General features: G+C 40.9%; 1 pseudogene; it reads left to right on the top strand.

The window, feature by feature from the left end:
- The first annotated feature begins 752 nt into the window (after nucleotides 1-752).
- On the top strand, nucleotides 753-16516 carry LOC102848638 (annotated as a pseudogene).
- The last annotated feature ends 476 nt before the right edge of the window (nucleotides 16517-16992 follow it).

Below are 16992 nucleotides of genomic sequence, written 5' to 3'. Positions count from 1 at the left end.
AATCCACAACATAAAGAGTCTTCCCAGTATTCTGAAAAATTTACAACCAGGAGAAGATAAAATAGATGAATGGGACCTTCTAAGAATCAAATCCCTATGCGCATCCAGAAACTTCTCTAACAGGGTATTTTGATTTCTTGACTGCTGTTACCATGGATTCTGATTGCAGATCTAAGTCAAACAAAATTATTGACAACTTATTTTTTTACATCTATTTTTACATTGTCTATTGGTCTAGTGGTAAGGATTTTCATTTTCTTGACATTGAAATGTAATCCATATTGAAGGATGTAGTCTTTGATCTTCTCAAGTAAGTATTTTAACAAGTTTTGCAAGTGATCTTTTGCAGCAAGTGTTCCTGGCATATGATGGGAATTTCAACAACTTTGAGGAAGATGCTCTAAAACAGGGATCTTATGACGTGTGGAATCTGGAGAAGTATTCTATATGGGTGTGTGTGCACCTAACAATGGGGTTTCTTTGATTAATTCTTAGTCATTATCTGGTATCTTTCCTTAAACATTTTCTTTGCTTGGCTTCTGAGGCCTCATAGTCTTCTCATTTTCTTTCTGACTTACCGAATAAATTACTTTTGCTCACTCTTCTTTGCTCATTCCACATTATATATCTGTCTTCAAAGTACTGGAGTGTTCCAGAGCTAGACCTTCAGATATTTTTATCACTACTCACTTCCTAGCTGATTATATCTGATTGAGGCTCAACATCAAGAGGACAAAGATTCTCAAAAAACCATGGGTGAGTCTCACTTCCGCCTGCAACCTGCTGCCAAGCCCGTACCACTGTGGCCTTATGGGGCTGCCATGGCTGGAGCTCACGGATCTCCTAGCCTGGACTGGGTGAAGGCTGGTGAGACAGAGCCCCTGCATGGCTGGTGGTGGTGGATGCCAGCAGCCATGGGTCCCAAACACAGGAGGGGACAGTCGGGGTGGAGGGGTCGGTGGTAGTGGCAGTGGTGTCAGCACCTTGGAACCATGGGAGGTGAAGTGCTAGATACGGGAGAACATTTCGCTGTCAGTGAAGAAGATTTTCTTGAATAGGTTAGAGAAGAAAAGAAGATCCTCAACAGGGTGGATTGATATGGTGACTGTAGCAATGAGCTCGAGCATGCCTCAGATTGTGGGGATGGTGTAGGACGGGGCAAGGACTAGGTCTATTGTTGGTAGAATTGTTGTGAGCCATAGAGAGAGCTCTGTGGGCCTAGTGGATAGAAAGTTATGCTAACAAACCAAAGGTGAGTGATTTTAATCTGCAACCTTCAGGCCTGGTTTTACTGTTTTTGGTCGATCACTCTCCTAAGTGAAATATTACTGGGCTGTCAATTGGCTGTACAGAGGTAGCTTGTGGTTGCTGTGATGCTAAACACTGTGACACAGATATGACAAATTCTATAATGGTTACCCATGGTGGACAGTGTTTGATGGAACTCTCAGATTAAAACAAGCTTGGAAACAGGAGTGACATCCATTTCTGAAACAGCCTGCCTCCAGAAACCCTATGAACTTAGAGAAACTATGAAAGTTATACAAGTGTTCAGGTCTTTCATTCATAGGATTATCTATGACTCGATGGCACTTAACAACAAAAACAACAGATCCTGAACAGCAGATTTCTTCAATGCACCACATCTTGTGGTTTCTTAACTACTGCTGCCAAGAATTGTTTCAACCTAGGGTGGGTCTGCTCACCACTCTCAAACCCTTCTCCACTTGTAGAGGGGAAAGGTAGTGATACCTACTTTGAGTTGCAGTCAGACCACTTGGTGGAGGGGAGGGGAGAAATGGTGGTGGTGTTGGAACCAGAGGTGCTGTCCCTGGTCATGGTCTTCAGTGGGGCACAGGGTACAGACTTCAGGGGAGAGGGACTTTTGTGGAGGGGGTGCCACCCAGATCCAGGGGTGTGCCACCCAGGTGCCAGGGAGAGTGGTTTGGCCCCCAGGGTGTGCTGCCCAGCTCTTAGGGAGAGCCACCTGACCTCTGGGGAGAGTCATCAGGTTGCTGGGGAGAGCTGCCTAGTGTATTTGAGGAATTTTATCTAAGCCACTTTCCTCCACCTCCCTTCCCTGTACATCTGTAAGTAACACCTCTAAAAGCCTTCTCCTTGTAACTCACAAGTTTGCTGTCTCTAGCTTAGCTCCCTTTCCTATAGGTAACCATAACACTGAGTCTTGCTCCAGACCTAAACCTTGAGCCCAGTTCCAGAGACAAAAGGGAAATATAGCTGCCAGCTAAGGAAGTGAAGGAGAATGGAGTCTCAGGGTTCAGCCAGCAATCCCCACTGGACTCATCTTGGCAAACACTTTGCAGACCAGAGGGCAGAAAACGGTAGGAAAATATCTTCTGACTGAACAAGAAGGCATGCAGCTTCAACTCAGGATCAATCAGTAAAGTGTTAAAGTGGTCTTCCCTTACTCCTTCACCTCAACACTCCTGTTCAGCGTGACGAAGCCAGAGAGTTTGTGCCCCATTCCCAAATGAGAAACCCACAAGTGAATAAGACAAATTCTTTGTTAAAAAAAAATAATCACCACTGGACTACTCTCACCATTACCCTGTCTTTTCTGGTCCCCACTGGATCTTTCTCATCTCCTTCGCCCACTCCCTCCATCCACCAAATTGTGCAGCCCTGTGATTTCATTCCTGCACATCCTCACTCTTCTGCTCCCAACTCTTTACCCTCTTGTATCCCATACATGTTTTTTACAATTAAAAGAAAAAAAAAGAAATGAAAAACAAACCCCTCAGGAATGGGATACCAATTGGCATGTTTTAACTAACAGATGCAGCCAAAGATGTTCACCAGGCAATTGGGGAGACAGTTACTGGAAAAGATCCATATTCATTCCCATTCCTAAGAAAAGTGACCCAATAGACTGTGGAAATAATTGAGCAATATCATTAATATCACATACAAGCAAAAGATTTCTGAACATTATCCATTACTGAAAAATGGCTAGAAAAATTGAAAAAGTGACAGGGAACTTCCAGAAGTTCAAACTATAATTATACGAGGCCATGGCACTAGGGATATCATTGCTTATGTCAAATGGATCTTGAATGAAAGCAGAGAATGCCAGAAGGATGTCTATTTGTGTTTTATTGACTATGAAAAGGCATTTGACCATGCGGATAAAAAATTTATGGCTAACATTGAGAAGAATGAAAATCCCAGAACACTTAATTGTGTTCTTATAAACCTACACCTAGACCGTTTGTGTGAACAGAGCAAGAGAACATTGCATGGTTTAAAACAAAGCAAAGTATGCATCAGGGCTGTATCCTTTCTCCATACCTATTCAATCTATATGCTGAGCAAATCATTTCAGAGGCTAGTCTTTATGAAGAAGAATGTGGCATCAGGATTGAAGGGAAGACTCATCAGTAACCTTGCTTTCTGTAAGTGAGGAGGATGTGAAGCACCTGTTGCAGATCAAAGTCTACCACCTTCAATATGGATTACATTTTAACACTTGATGACACCTAACAACAACAACAACAACAGCAACTTACCAACCATTATAGCTGAATTATTATTCTATTTGCACAGAGCCTGTCATCTCTTTTTCCTGTAGTCTGACACAGGTATTCCCATGTTCACCCACTGTTTCTTTGGAGGTGAACTTGCATTTTCTTAGATTTCATACTGTATGTTTTCTTGGCACTCCAGTTCTTTCATGGGCTCAAAACTTCTCTTTTGGTTTATCCAGCATTTTCTTATTGTTAGAATGAAAATGCTACTCTTTTCAGCTGTTTACATCTGAAATGTATAGCGCACAAGCACTGCTCATGTGTACATTAGTGTTTAAAGCTTTTTATTTGAATGCTTGAGTTGGAGACATCTCCACCTTGTCATAGAACCATTTAGGAATACAAGGGGAGAATTTATCTCCTCTTATTTCTCTCTAGTGCCAATGAGTTATGTTATTGGCTAAGACATCTAGTCACTCACAATCCAATTGAAAAAAGTATTTTTCATTCTATTCTTAATTAGTGAAGGTGGAAAACCATGGATCACTCCTAGCTCTTCAAATAGTCGAATTTTCTCCTGCATATATGATAATTGTGCAATGCTCTTCTTTTGATAATTCCTCAGTCCATGTACAGACAAACATTTTATCAGAAAAATATCTTGAAGAAAGCCTTAAAAAAAGAAAGTATGTATAAAATAAAGGAGGATAATGAATATTTGAAAAAAATACATTAGAGTTTTCAGAATATGAGCATATTTGGACTCTGCGACAGTTGTGGCTTCTAAGAGAGCTATGGTGGCATCAAGCTATGCTTGTTATCTATCCAGTAGAGAACTCCCTAAGATCCAGGTTGGCAAGTTTGCTGTCTATAAAGACTCTCTACGCAATCATTTCTATTAATTACGGTATGGACCATTGGTCTTGAGGATTGGATTCTTGTGGTGATTAAATGGTAACTGGCCCTCTTTGGAGAAGGATAGAAATGATTCCCCAGAAGCCTCAAAATTCTGCCCATCTACTCAGCTGATCAGACAGCCTTTCTCTTTAAACTTCCACCTGCTGGGACTGGAATGAAGAGAGCCTTTTGAAGCAGTTTCTTTTTAGTGATGTGCCAAATAGACAATGGCTTTGATGCTTGAAAGAATGGGCAGGAAATGCTTCAGCTTTCCCCCAATTCCTTTCCCCTGTTAGATCCCAAAATGTTTTTTATTTATTTATCCACAAAAGCAATTTTACCCTTGGATGATATCTCCTTTTTTAATAGATTATTCTTTTTGACATATTCTTTAACTATTCATTTTGATTTCATGCCTTTCCTCTTGTTTTATGAATGGTCTTAGGCTTACATCCATAGGAGCTGTGGGACTAACTTGGCACCATGCTTCTATATGTCATCTTATGGGCTTGTTCTAGATAAAGAAGATATTTCAAACTCAGAAACTGAAAACTCATTGTTATTAAATTAGAATCAACTGATAACTGACCAGCTAGGAGGTTTTCAGAGGTTGTAAATCACACAGGAGGAACAGATCGTCCACCTTTCTCTTAAAGAGCTGCTGGTATATTCAAAGCATCAGAGAGGTGCCCTCTTTGAATTTGTAGCACAACTCCCTAGGTACTAGGCCACAGAGCTCTCCTACTTCTAACAGGAAGCATGATTCTCTACATTACACTTGTAGAGACCAAAGCTGCTGTTTCTATGTCCTCTTTAAGCTGGGTCATGTTGGTGTGACCTCATGTGTGGAGTAAACTCTTTGCTTGATGAAGAACTTTCAGTTTTGATTGCATCCAAATTTTCTGATGAGAAACAGTTTGGACTACATGAACAGGCTTCTCAGTGGAGAACTTTTCTTCTTCCAGGGGCAGAATAAATGGATCAAACTTCCTAATCAACATGCCTCTGGAAACTCTTTGAACTTTGATAAATGACATAGGGTCACTATGAGTTGTGCTCGACTCGATGGCAATTAACAACAACAAAAACATGATGAAATATAACAGATTTTGTATTTGGAGCCAAAAGTTTTGTTTTATGTGTTCAAGTGGCTTATAGGAGTATGAAAGGAAGGAAGAACTAATTAACAGTAAAATCAGTGTTTGTGAAGATACTTTTTGTTGTTATTGAGAATATACTAAGAAAACATATACCATTTCAGCAATCCATTTGTAAATGTACAATTCCATCATAGTGATTACATTATTTGGGTTAAAATTTTCTTGTGACTTCCTTTAGAAGTCAGTATCATTTTAGTCTAGACTATGGGTTCAGGGTGAAGCGAGGTCCATCAGGGCTGATGTTTCCTATAAAGTCCAGGATATGATGATCAGTGTTTGGTACAGCGGTTGTAAAAATGTCCTCAATCTTTTACTGTTCTCTGTTTCCATACATTTTTCAATCTAACCATCTCAACGTTTTCCATCAAGAGTTTAAATCTATTTTTCACCCCTGAATCAGGCCTGTGAATTCTTCCACTGTACTGATTCAATTTGTATGTTAAGCAAATAATCCAAGAAGCTGACTATATGGAGAAGAATGTGACATCAGAATTGGAGGAAAACTCATTAACAATCTGTGCTATGAAGATGATAACAACCTTGCTTATTGAAAGCAGAAAGGACTTGAAGCACTTTTTGATGAATGGTCTTGATTATGGAATATACTTCAATATAAAGCCTTCAGTATGGGATACACTTCAATACAAAGAAAAGAAAAATCTTCACAACTGTGCTAGGAAACAACACCATGATAAAAGAGAAAGATTGAAATTGTCAAGGATTGTATTTTACTTGGATCCACAATCAACACCTATGAAAGCAGCAGTCCAGATAGAAAAAAAAAATCAAACAATATATAATATCAGGTAAACCTGCACAAGGCATCTTTTAGATGATATAAAGCAAAAATATCACATTGAGGACTAAGCTTCACCTGACCCAAGCATTCCTATTATCAGTCACCTTCTGTGCACGTGAAAGCTGAACAATGAAAGAGACCGAGGAAGTACAGCCAAACCACTTCTTAGAAATGTACTTTGAACACGTTAAGAAGAAGACCTACTCTCTGGAGAGGGACATCCCTCTAGTAGAGAGTTAGTGAAAAAGGGAAAGACCCTCAAGAAGGTGGATTGATACAGTGGCTCCAACGATCAGTGCAAAAATAGAACAATTGTGAGGATGGTGTGCGACTGGGAAACAGCTCATTCGGTTGTACAGGGCGTTGCTATGAGTCAGAACTGGTTGAATGGTACTTAACACCATATGGAATGTAGTAGAAACAATTGGTGTGCCACTCGTCAAGTTGTGCTCATTTCCACACTTTCTCCTGGAACAAGCCTCTGGTGTATGAATAAGCTCGGGTTGGCCTGCAGGATGATGACACATGGCCATTGCCCTAGGGAAGCGTGAGGAAGATACCCTGGTCCATCACTCCCTTGCTGGTCACTGTTATTTGCCTGAAATGGTGTATATGAGCCCAGCTGGTCTCAACTAAGCTTGATTTAGAGAAGGAGAACCAGCCATCTGACCTGTAGACTTGTGAGCTTTAATCAGTGTTTTTCTTTTTTAAAAAAATAATAAAGATTGAACACAATGTAATTGAACTGTACCTGTGAGAATTGTTGAAATTGGGAAAGGACTTGTGACTTATATATTTAACTTGTCATTATGCCAATTCCATTTCATCATGACCTTGTAGGACAGATGAGAGCAGAGCAAATTCACTGCTCCTGCCGTGTTTATGAACTGGAAACATTAGGAGATCCTGCTTGAATGCACACAGGCTGGCTTCATGCCTTTGAAGGTTTCCTTCTAATTATGAGCTCCTTACATCTCTTTCCTTTTCTCTGGCGATTTCTGGGTGATCTTGAGGCTGTTCCCCAGGCACTGGGGAGAAGGGGAAAAGTTCACACTCATCTTTCCATCTGGGTAATGAATTACATGTCAATATTTGAAAATTCCCATTCAAAAAGCATGAGGTCTATTTCAGTTCTGAATTACATCTTGGTGTAATTTACAGTTCAATATCTCAGCTTTTTCCCTTTTCCAGTGAGAGAGAGAAAAAGGCAGCAAAACCTACTAGGTGGTAACTAAGAAAACTACCTTGTAAAATGCCGTTTTCAATGCCTCCATCTTTCAGGAGAACTTTTAAAGGAAGAAAAACAGCCATGCAATATAAAGAGAGATAAATTGATTTGTTTCTGATTTAAAAAACACATTCTTCTGCCAATGCATCCATTTGGTGTGACAGGTTTCTGCCTGCGGTGACATACTGAATCTGAAAAGGTTTATAAAAAAATTAATAACTCCAAGCCACATGCCAGCAGCAAGCAGGGTTGCAGTGTCTCAGTGAAGCATAATCACTGCAAGGAATGGAAAGACACTTTGGAAGCAGACAGACCTGAGTTTGAATTTTCTAGCTGTGGTTCCAGAAGTAAGTATTTAAGCCCATGGAGATTGACTTTGCTCATCTGTAAATGATGGATAACAAAATTGTTTTTGTGGAGTTGCTGCAAGCACGGAATGAGATAATACATGGGGAGTAACTGGTTGTGTGTCTGGCACAGACTGTTGTTGATAGGTGCTGTTGAGTAGAACACTACACACAGTGACCATACAAACAGATCTAAACCCTGTCCTATCTGTACCATCCTCATTATTTCTGACATACTTGAGCCCTTTGCTGTAGCCATTGTGCCAACTGATCTGGGCAAGCGTCTTCCTCTCTTTCATCTACCTTTTACCTTTCCATGCAGAATGCCCCTTTCCAAGGAATAGCCTCTCCTAACAATGTACTTTGGTATGTGAGATGGAGTTTTGTCATCTTTGCCTGCAGGCACAGAATGAATATACAACTAATGATGAATTAAAAATCGTACCTAATGAAGTCCTTAGAGTTTTGTCAACTGTTTCACTCCAGCGTGATGCCCAGCACAACACTCACTCTTAAGGAATATTCATTATTGAGTGGGATTCAATTACTCGAGCTTCAACAGTTCTTAGGAGTAATCTAGGTGCATTTTTTTGTGTCTGATTGCTTCACAGTTTCTGCTTTGTCCACAGTCATTGATTAATTAAGACTGTGGACTGGTGAAATATAATGGAAAAGTAAGAGAAGGCAGGGAAGACAGTACACGAAACTTTTAGGTTGGAACTTGTAAATAGCTGTACCTGCTGATGCTGCTGGATATAGAAGGTGGTGTGAGCATGGAGTCTGAGAGATGTAGGTTCAGATCCTGGCCCCGACACATAACCAGTTGCATGACATTGGGTAAATTGTCTAAATACTCTGAGTGATGTAAAATGTCAAGTATAAAATCCATTTTAAAGAGTTCTTTTCACCACAACAAGATAAACAACCCAACTGAAAAATGGGCACAGGATTTGAACAGACACTTCACCAAAGAAGACATTCAGATGTCACACAAACCCATGAAGAAATGTTCAAAATCCCGAGCTCTAAGAGAGATGCAAATCAAAACAACTATGTGGTATCATCTCACCCCAGTAAAGATAGCAAAATTTAACAGAACCGCAAACAACAAATGCTGGTGAGGTTGTGGAGAAACTTATTCACTGCTGGTGGGAGTGTAAAATGCTGCAACTGCTATGGAAGGCAGTATGCTGCTTCCTCAAAAAGTTGCAAATAGAAATACCACTTGACCCAGCAATTCCACTACTGGGAATTTTCCCTAAAGAAATCATAACTGTCACCCAAGCAGGTATATGCACACCCATGTTTACTGCAGCTTTGTTCACAATAGCAAAGAGTTGGAAACAACCTAAATGCCAATCAACAAACGAATGGATAAAGAAGCTGTGGTATATTTACACAATGGAATACTATGCTGCATTGAAAAACAAGGAACTCATATAATATTATACAAAATGGGTGACCCTGGAGGACATGATGCTGAGTGAAATGTTTCAGTCACAAAAAGACAAATACTTCATAATGCCATTGTTATAAAGGAGGACTGACATCGGAGTTTGGGCAAAACTAAGAAAAGAAGGGATAAAAATTGTACACTGCACGGAAACAGATGAGGGAAAGAACTGCTTAAATGGAATATATAATTAGGTATTATTTGCATGACAGCAGTTCAGAATAAGAGCTGCATAGTGGCGTGGACTTGGGGAGAGGGATTGTAAAACAATGAAAATAATTTTTCTTTTACTTTTCAAAGAGAAGAGTGAACTGGGTGGGGGGTGGGTGGGGGCGAAGGGTGAGCAGGGAGAAAAGTGAAATAATGAATGAATGGAAATCCAAAGTCTCTGCAAGTTATTGTTGGGTGATGTTGAGTGAGCTTCAACTCATAATGACCTTCTGTAGGACGGAATCCTGCCTGACCCTGTGCCACCCCCACAATCTCTGTTGTGCGTAAGCCTACTGTTGCAGTTTGTTGTTGTCTTGTGGAAGACCTTCCTCCTTTTGCTGAGTAACCCTCTTCTTTTCAAAGCACACCCTTCTCAGGCACTGGCTGCTCCTGGAAACAGGCCACAATGTATGAGCTGAAGTCTCACATTCTTGCTTCTCTGGAGCACTCTGACCCCACTTCTTCAGAGACTTTCTTCTTCCTTTGCACTTTTGATTGTGATTTGAGTGAAAGTTTACAAAGCAAATAGGTTTTCTATGCAATTATTTGTATTTTATGACAATAATTCTCCTAATGTAACCACATTCTTCCCACTTTCTTCCTGTGACTCTTGTTTCCCTAAATGCTTTTATCCAACCCCTTATCTCTGGATTAATGTCGCCCTTTGATGTTGTGTGATTAACTACTGAGCGTGGGAACCTCCCTGGTGGTGTGTTAACCTTGTAGGATTGGCTCTTGTTTGGCTGCAAGCTGAGCCCCAGGTGTGAGTGTTATTTCCAGTTTGAAGGGTAGCTAAGAACCACAGTCTAGGGGATTCTGTCAGTCTCTAAAGGAACAATGAGTCTGGTCACTTTAGGTGTTTTTGAATTTTGCTCTACACTTTTTGTCTACTCTGTCCAAGACCTTCTGTGGGGATCCAGAGGTGGCAGCCAGGCACCATCTAGGTCTCCTGGTCTCAGGGTCATGGAAGTTGAGTTTGTGTGGTTCATTAGTCATCTGGACTAATTGTTTCCTTGTGTCTTTGCTTTTCTTCCTTATTCTTTGTTCCAGACACAGAAAGACCAATATTTGAACTTTAGATAGTTGCTCAGAAGCTTTTAAGACTCAAGTAGCTAAGTAGTAATTCTTGAGAATAGTTTTGAATAATACTGGGTCTTTGGGTTACCACCAAATTAGTGAGAAAAGTAGCATTGCTTTAACTTTTTAAATTTCTTTAATGTTTTACTTAACAGAAGATGTTTTGGCATTCAAGCTGTTGTGATATGACATGTTGGATAGATGGTGGAAACCTCTCCACTGTACCTTTCTAAAAGAATGACAGTGAAGAAGGCAAATGATGTCCAAATAGGACAATGAATATAGTTTGATATCATGGAGTTCTTGAAAGGGCCTTGAGGGTCAGGAGAACGGGAACCACACTTGGACAACTTGTTATTGATGTTAGTTGCCATCAAGCCAATTCTGACTCAAGATGACCCAGTATGTGCAGAGTGGAACTTGTATTGTAGGGCTCTCACGTCTGTAACAAGATTTCTAGGCTTGTCTACTGAAGAACCTGTGGGCTGGATGGGGTTTGAAACCTCTAACCTTTGGGTTAGCAGTGGTGTGCTAAACTGATGTGTCAGCTAGGAACTCTTCTTTGAGAAGTGCTTCCTGTCTGTTGGGAACGGCCCCTAGATCTCGTCCCTTCCTTCCTTCCTGATAGTCAATTTCACTCTCTCTGTCAGGAAAAAATTAAGTTTCAGGGCCATTGAGAAAGATTACATTTTCCAAGGCAGAAAATAGGAAGGTGGTATTTCATCTATAACCCCATTACAAAAAGGGAGTCTAATTGGAAGAGAAAATGGTTGGAAGTGAAAAGTATCTAAGCTAGGTGATGACAGGGTGTATCCCAGCAACTGGGGCATCTGGATGCTCTGCTATGCCTGGTCTCCCCAGCAAATAGTGTTCTTCAGCTGCATTTATCACTTGGCTCTTGATTTCATGAGGCCAGTTCACTTCTCCAATGATCCATCTATGAGTTTCTCAATCATCTTGTTTCGAGCATCGGGAGTTTTAAAGTGTACATGCTCCCTTTCACATACAGATAAACAGGCATCATATGCTGTTAGTGTCTATTAATCAAGACCTATAAACACAGTCCTGGATCAGAAAACCGTGTGATTTCCTGCCCCCTACTATCGTTCATGTCAATCCTCCTTCACCACAACATCAGCAATCAATCAAATCGCTTTTCGGGTTCGTTATGTTACCATGGCGATACCTTCCTGCACAGTTAAAAATAAAACTTCTCTGCTTCTGCTGAAATTTGGAGAGAGCAAGAACCTAATTGCCTGGCAGTCCTCACCCTGGGAAAGCTGATACACCGGCAGAGCAGTGCAGCCACTTTGTACTGGAGAGTGAAGATGAAAAGCGAGTGCTGCGTTCTGCTTCTCTCTCCCGAGATCGTTCTATGAAACAGGGAGGTTGCCTGTTGCAGAGAGCTACATTGGTGCTTTTCATCACAGACTCACCCGAGGGTTCCTGGTTCTTACGCTCTTAAGTCTTGACAGACATCGTCTCTGCAGCTTGGCAAATCTACAGGGAACAACAAGAAAAAAAATTAATCAATGCACAAGGCTGGTTGGGAGCTTGAACTCTTCTCTTGGCCACTTTCGACTGTTTAGTGAGGAAAAGATTTCTGTGGAGATGTTGTCTTCATTTGACTTCCTCCAGATACAGACCCTGAGATAAGGATGGAAGGGCAAGTAGTTTACTTGAGAAGCTCAGGGACAAGGAAACAGGGTGTGGAAAGATCATATTGGAGGGAAAACAGGCAATAAGGATGTGTTATGTGTTATTTATCTGGCAGCTACAGTGTCTGGCACTCAATTCCACAGGGATATTCTGAAAGATGGAGCAAAACACTTGTCCTTATATTATCCTATGTAAAAAGTAAGAGGTATGAATGTATAACTTCCTCTCCAGATGTTCACATTAAATAAAAGAACAACTGTTTCAAATACAAATAACTACACAGGGATAGATGGAAATGCGTCAGCTATATAGTCTACCTTTCATACCAATGGAATTTCTCTCTGGGGAGGCTAAAGTATGTGGCCAATGACATGTGTGAGTGTATAGTTATAAACTCTCAAGAGTTTTTGATTGATGTTTACTTCTAAGATGTTATGGACTAAATTGTGTCCCCCTCAAAAATGGACATTGAAATCCTAAACCTTGATTCTATGGATGCAATCATACTTGGAAATTGGGTTTGGTTTGTTGTGTTAAGGAAGCCATACCAATTCACAGTGAATCCTGAATTTAATAACTTCTGAGTTCTAAAAGGAGTAAGCTGGACAGCATATCCGGGGGGAGATAGATGCTGTATGAGGATCCCCAAGAAGCCAAGAATGTCTGTGAAGGAATCAGCATAGCTAAGACTCTGATTTGATCTTCTACCCTTCTCCAAACTGTGAGAAAAGAAATATCTGTTCTTAACAGCCACCCACTTGTGATATTTCTGTTACAATAGAACTGGGAAACTAAGATAAAAGGATATTACTTTTCAGGTACTTCTGCCTTGCACATGGGTAGAGCAGCTCTCTTGCTCTAGTAAAAGACTTCAAGCATACAAGATACCGATATCTGCATCTGCTAGATCTGTGCATAAGAAATAAGCATATTATGATACTGATAGTCTCAGGTATAGGTGCTCTGATTGGGGGTTTTATCTTGGTAAGTTAAATAAATTCGACTGAAGCAATTATGTTCCTTTGACACTTGCCAAAGATTACCACTGAGTGTAGTAGCTAACACTGGAATAACTAAAACAAGGCTTTCTGAAACAGAAGTAGTGTTGAGAACTCACATTTACTGAAGCAACTCATGGCAAACCCGTGTGTCTTAGGGTACAGCTGTGCTCCACATACTTTCCGATGGCTGCTGATGTTTTGGAAGAATACCATCAGACTTTTCTTCTGAGGCACATCTGTGATCTTTAACTTGTAGCTTTCGGTTAGCAGATGATCTGGTTAATGAACTACAACAACTAGGGATTCCAGCAAAAAAAGAAGAAAGAAAAAACAAACAAACAAAGAAACAACAACAAAACCCAAGCCTACTGCATTAGAACTGACTCTGACTCACAGACACTGTAAGACAGAGCTGAACTACCTCATAGGCTTTTCCAAGGCTATAAATTGTAACATAAGCTGATTACTCCTCTTTCTCCCACGGAGTACCTAGTGGGTTCAAACCACTGAACCTTGTTTACCAACCAAAAGTCCAATACTTAATCTACTATACCACCAGGGCCATAATAATAAGGAGAACTTGTATTTTTTGGAAAAGAATGTTGTTGTTTCAGTTTGTATTTTTTTAAAGAAATATTTTTCCTCCAAGAGGCCTGATCTTTTACATGGACATTTGTGTTTACATCATAAAAATTGTTTTTTCTATCATCCTCAATCAAGCTTTTAGAATTTTAGGTATCCAGATCCATGAATTTAACTCCCAAGTTAATCCTCATGCCGCCATATCATTACGAGCCATCTACCTAAGCATTATTTGCATTTCATTCTGTTTCTTTGATATTTCTCCAAGATGACCCCTGTGTATAGTGGCTTAGGACATTAGATGAACAGAAGCGAGGCCTCTAGAAGCTGACTAAGAACTCATGTTTATTGAGTGCTAGGAGTGGCATCCACTTCCTAAATGACATGCGTTCGGAAACACTATGAACATTGACAAATGTAAATAGTTGTAGAGGGGCTTCAAGCCTTTTTTGTTCATAGGGTCACTATGAGTTGTGCTTGACTCAAAGGCAATCAACAACAACAACAACATTCCATGCTAGGCACTAAATGATTTCAACAAGCTGTTTCATTTAAAATTCATGATCTTTCTTCTATGATCAGCTCAACTCTCAACTCACTGCCATGGAGTTGGAACTGACTCATAGCTGATTCTTCAGCAGGTTTGCACAGGTTATAAATTACATGGGAGGAGATTGCCCACCTTTCTCCCTCAAAATCATTGGTGGATTTAAACTGCCCAAGAGATGACATCTTGGTGTCAACATGAGACTCCGTAAGGACTGTTACCAGAGTTCCTTACTCTCTATTATGGTTGTTTTTATTGTTATGTGTCACTGAGTGGCAACGGGCTCATAACTGACCCTCCACTGGTTTTCAGAATCCCCCAGGAGGGGTTGGCCATCTTTCCCCCATGGAGTGGCTGGTGGATTAGAACTGCCTGCCTTTGGGTTAGCCGTGCAACTCCTTATGGATCACGCCACTCTGCAGAGGGACTATAATTACCCCATTTTGCAGATGTGAAAATGAAACTCAGCAACTTGCTCACCGTCCTAAATCTGGCATCTTCAGGAGCCAGGACTACAACTCAGACTATGTGATGACCTTAGAAATGATAACTTTAGTCAACTTTCTTTTGTCTTTTTACTTCCATTAGTTCTTTTTCTAAATCAAAATTACTGGTTTTGATTGACATTTTTCAATTTTCAGATGGACTGTAGCGCAGAATGTGTTGCCTTATCCAGTGTGGCCAATAGCAAAGATACCTGGGGTCAAAGGATACCAGAAAAGATGAAGTTTTTGTGCAAGGTTGTCCAAAGTAGTGACTTTGGAAGAAGGGTGACCCAGGCAAGTCCATAAGGAGTGTCATCAACATAGGCACCACTGAAAAACAAGGAACTCATGAAATATTATTCAAAATGGGTGACCCTGGAGGACATTATGCTGAGTGAAACATCTCAGTCACAAAAGGACAAATACTGCATAATGCCACTGTCGTAAAATGAGACTGACATCAGGGTTGGGGGGAGACTGAAAAAGATGGGTTCAATAATGTATACTGCATTGAAACAGATAAGAGAGAAAATTGTTAAAAGGTATATGTGATTAGGTATTATTGTCATGACAGGAGTCCAGAAGGCTGCATAGTGAAGTGGACCTGGGGAGAAGGATTGTAAAACAATGAAAGAATTTTTCCTTTACTTTTCAAAGAGAAGAGTGATCTGTGTGGGGGAGGGGGTGGGCAGGGAAAGAAGTGCAACAATGAATGAATGGAAATCCAAAGTCTCTGTAAATTTTCATTAAAATTAATAATAAAAAAATGTAAAACCAAACGAAACAAAGCAACATAGGCACCACGAGCTCTGACCTGGGACCCCTCATGGTGACTGAAGGCCTCACGTTGTATTTTCCAGGCGGTCTCGCGGTCTGGTTTGTCTCCAACATTGAGCGATCCTACATCACCGAAACCCTGGCCTCACTGAACCACGAGTCCTTCTTGTTCATCATTGCCTCCAAGACCTTTCCCATCCAGTAGAAGCCCCACCATCATGAAAGCAGAGATGAGGACTGTGTGGTTCCTCATATTGGCAAAGGGTCCTTCTGCAGTTGTGAATATAACCAAAGTGAAGGAGTTTGGAATCAACCCTCTAAACATGTTTGAATTCTAGAATTAGGTAGGAGGATGGTACTCTCTGGGGTCAGCCATTGGGCTCTCCATTGTCCTGCACATAGGCTTTGACAACTTTAAAAGCTACTGTTGGGGACATACTGGATGGACCAGCAATTCCAGACTGTATCCCTAGAGAAGAACACCCATGTCCTGCTAGTTGTGCTGGGATCTGGTACATCAACTGTGTGGGCTTTAAGACTCAAACCATGCTACCCTATGACCAGTACCCTCTTTACTTTGCTGCCTACTTCCAGCAGGGTGAGAGGGAATCCAATGGGACGTTTATCACTGAATACAGTATCTGCATGGACTACCACATAGGTCTTGTCTTGTGGGGGGAGCCAAGAACCAATATCAGCATTACTTCTACTAGTTTATCCATCAAGGTACCAGGATAATATCTTGTGACATTCTCATCCTGGTCCAGACTCAGCATCTTATAATGAAGGGTTGCAGAAGGGGTCCATAAGGAGCTCCAAGCCACAAAAAAGAGTCCAGAAAATTTGGAGAAGCTGTTACCTTACAGGGTCTTAGAAGGAAATCACTCAGCCAAGTCCATTTTATTCACAAGCTCACACTATTCTTGAAGCCTTGATTGTCATGTACGAGCACAAGATCTTTGTTCAGGGTGTCATCTGGGCTATCAATAACTTTGATCAGAGGACAGTGGAGCTGGGCAAGCAGCTGCCTTAGAGAATGGAACCTGAGCTCGTGGGCACCAACCCAGTGACTTCTGATGATTCTTCTACCAATGAGCTGGCCAACTTCATCAGGCAAAAAAAGACGTGTAAGCTCAGAAGCTGAAAAACTCATGCGCAGCACTGTCCTCATTGTGACAGATTCTTTTTTGTCCTTACTACCACAGTCTTGTGCTTTGGCTTCTCTACACTCCAGTGCAATCTTCAGAGTTTCTTCTGACATCCATTTTGGTCTTTTCTTCCTCTT

Source organism: Elephantulus edwardii, unplaced genomic scaffold (assembly GCF_000299155.1).
Source record: "Elephantulus edwardii isolate Elephantulus edwardi_28Jun2011 unplaced genomic scaffold, EleEdw1.0 scaffold00282, whole genome shotgun sequence".
In the NCBI taxonomy this organism is placed as follows: domain Eukaryota; kingdom Metazoa; phylum Chordata; class Mammalia; order Macroscelidea; family Macroscelididae; genus Elephantulus; species Elephantulus edwardii.
Note: the sequence above shows the minus strand (reverse complement) of the source record. Positions and strands in the feature narration are given on the sequence as shown.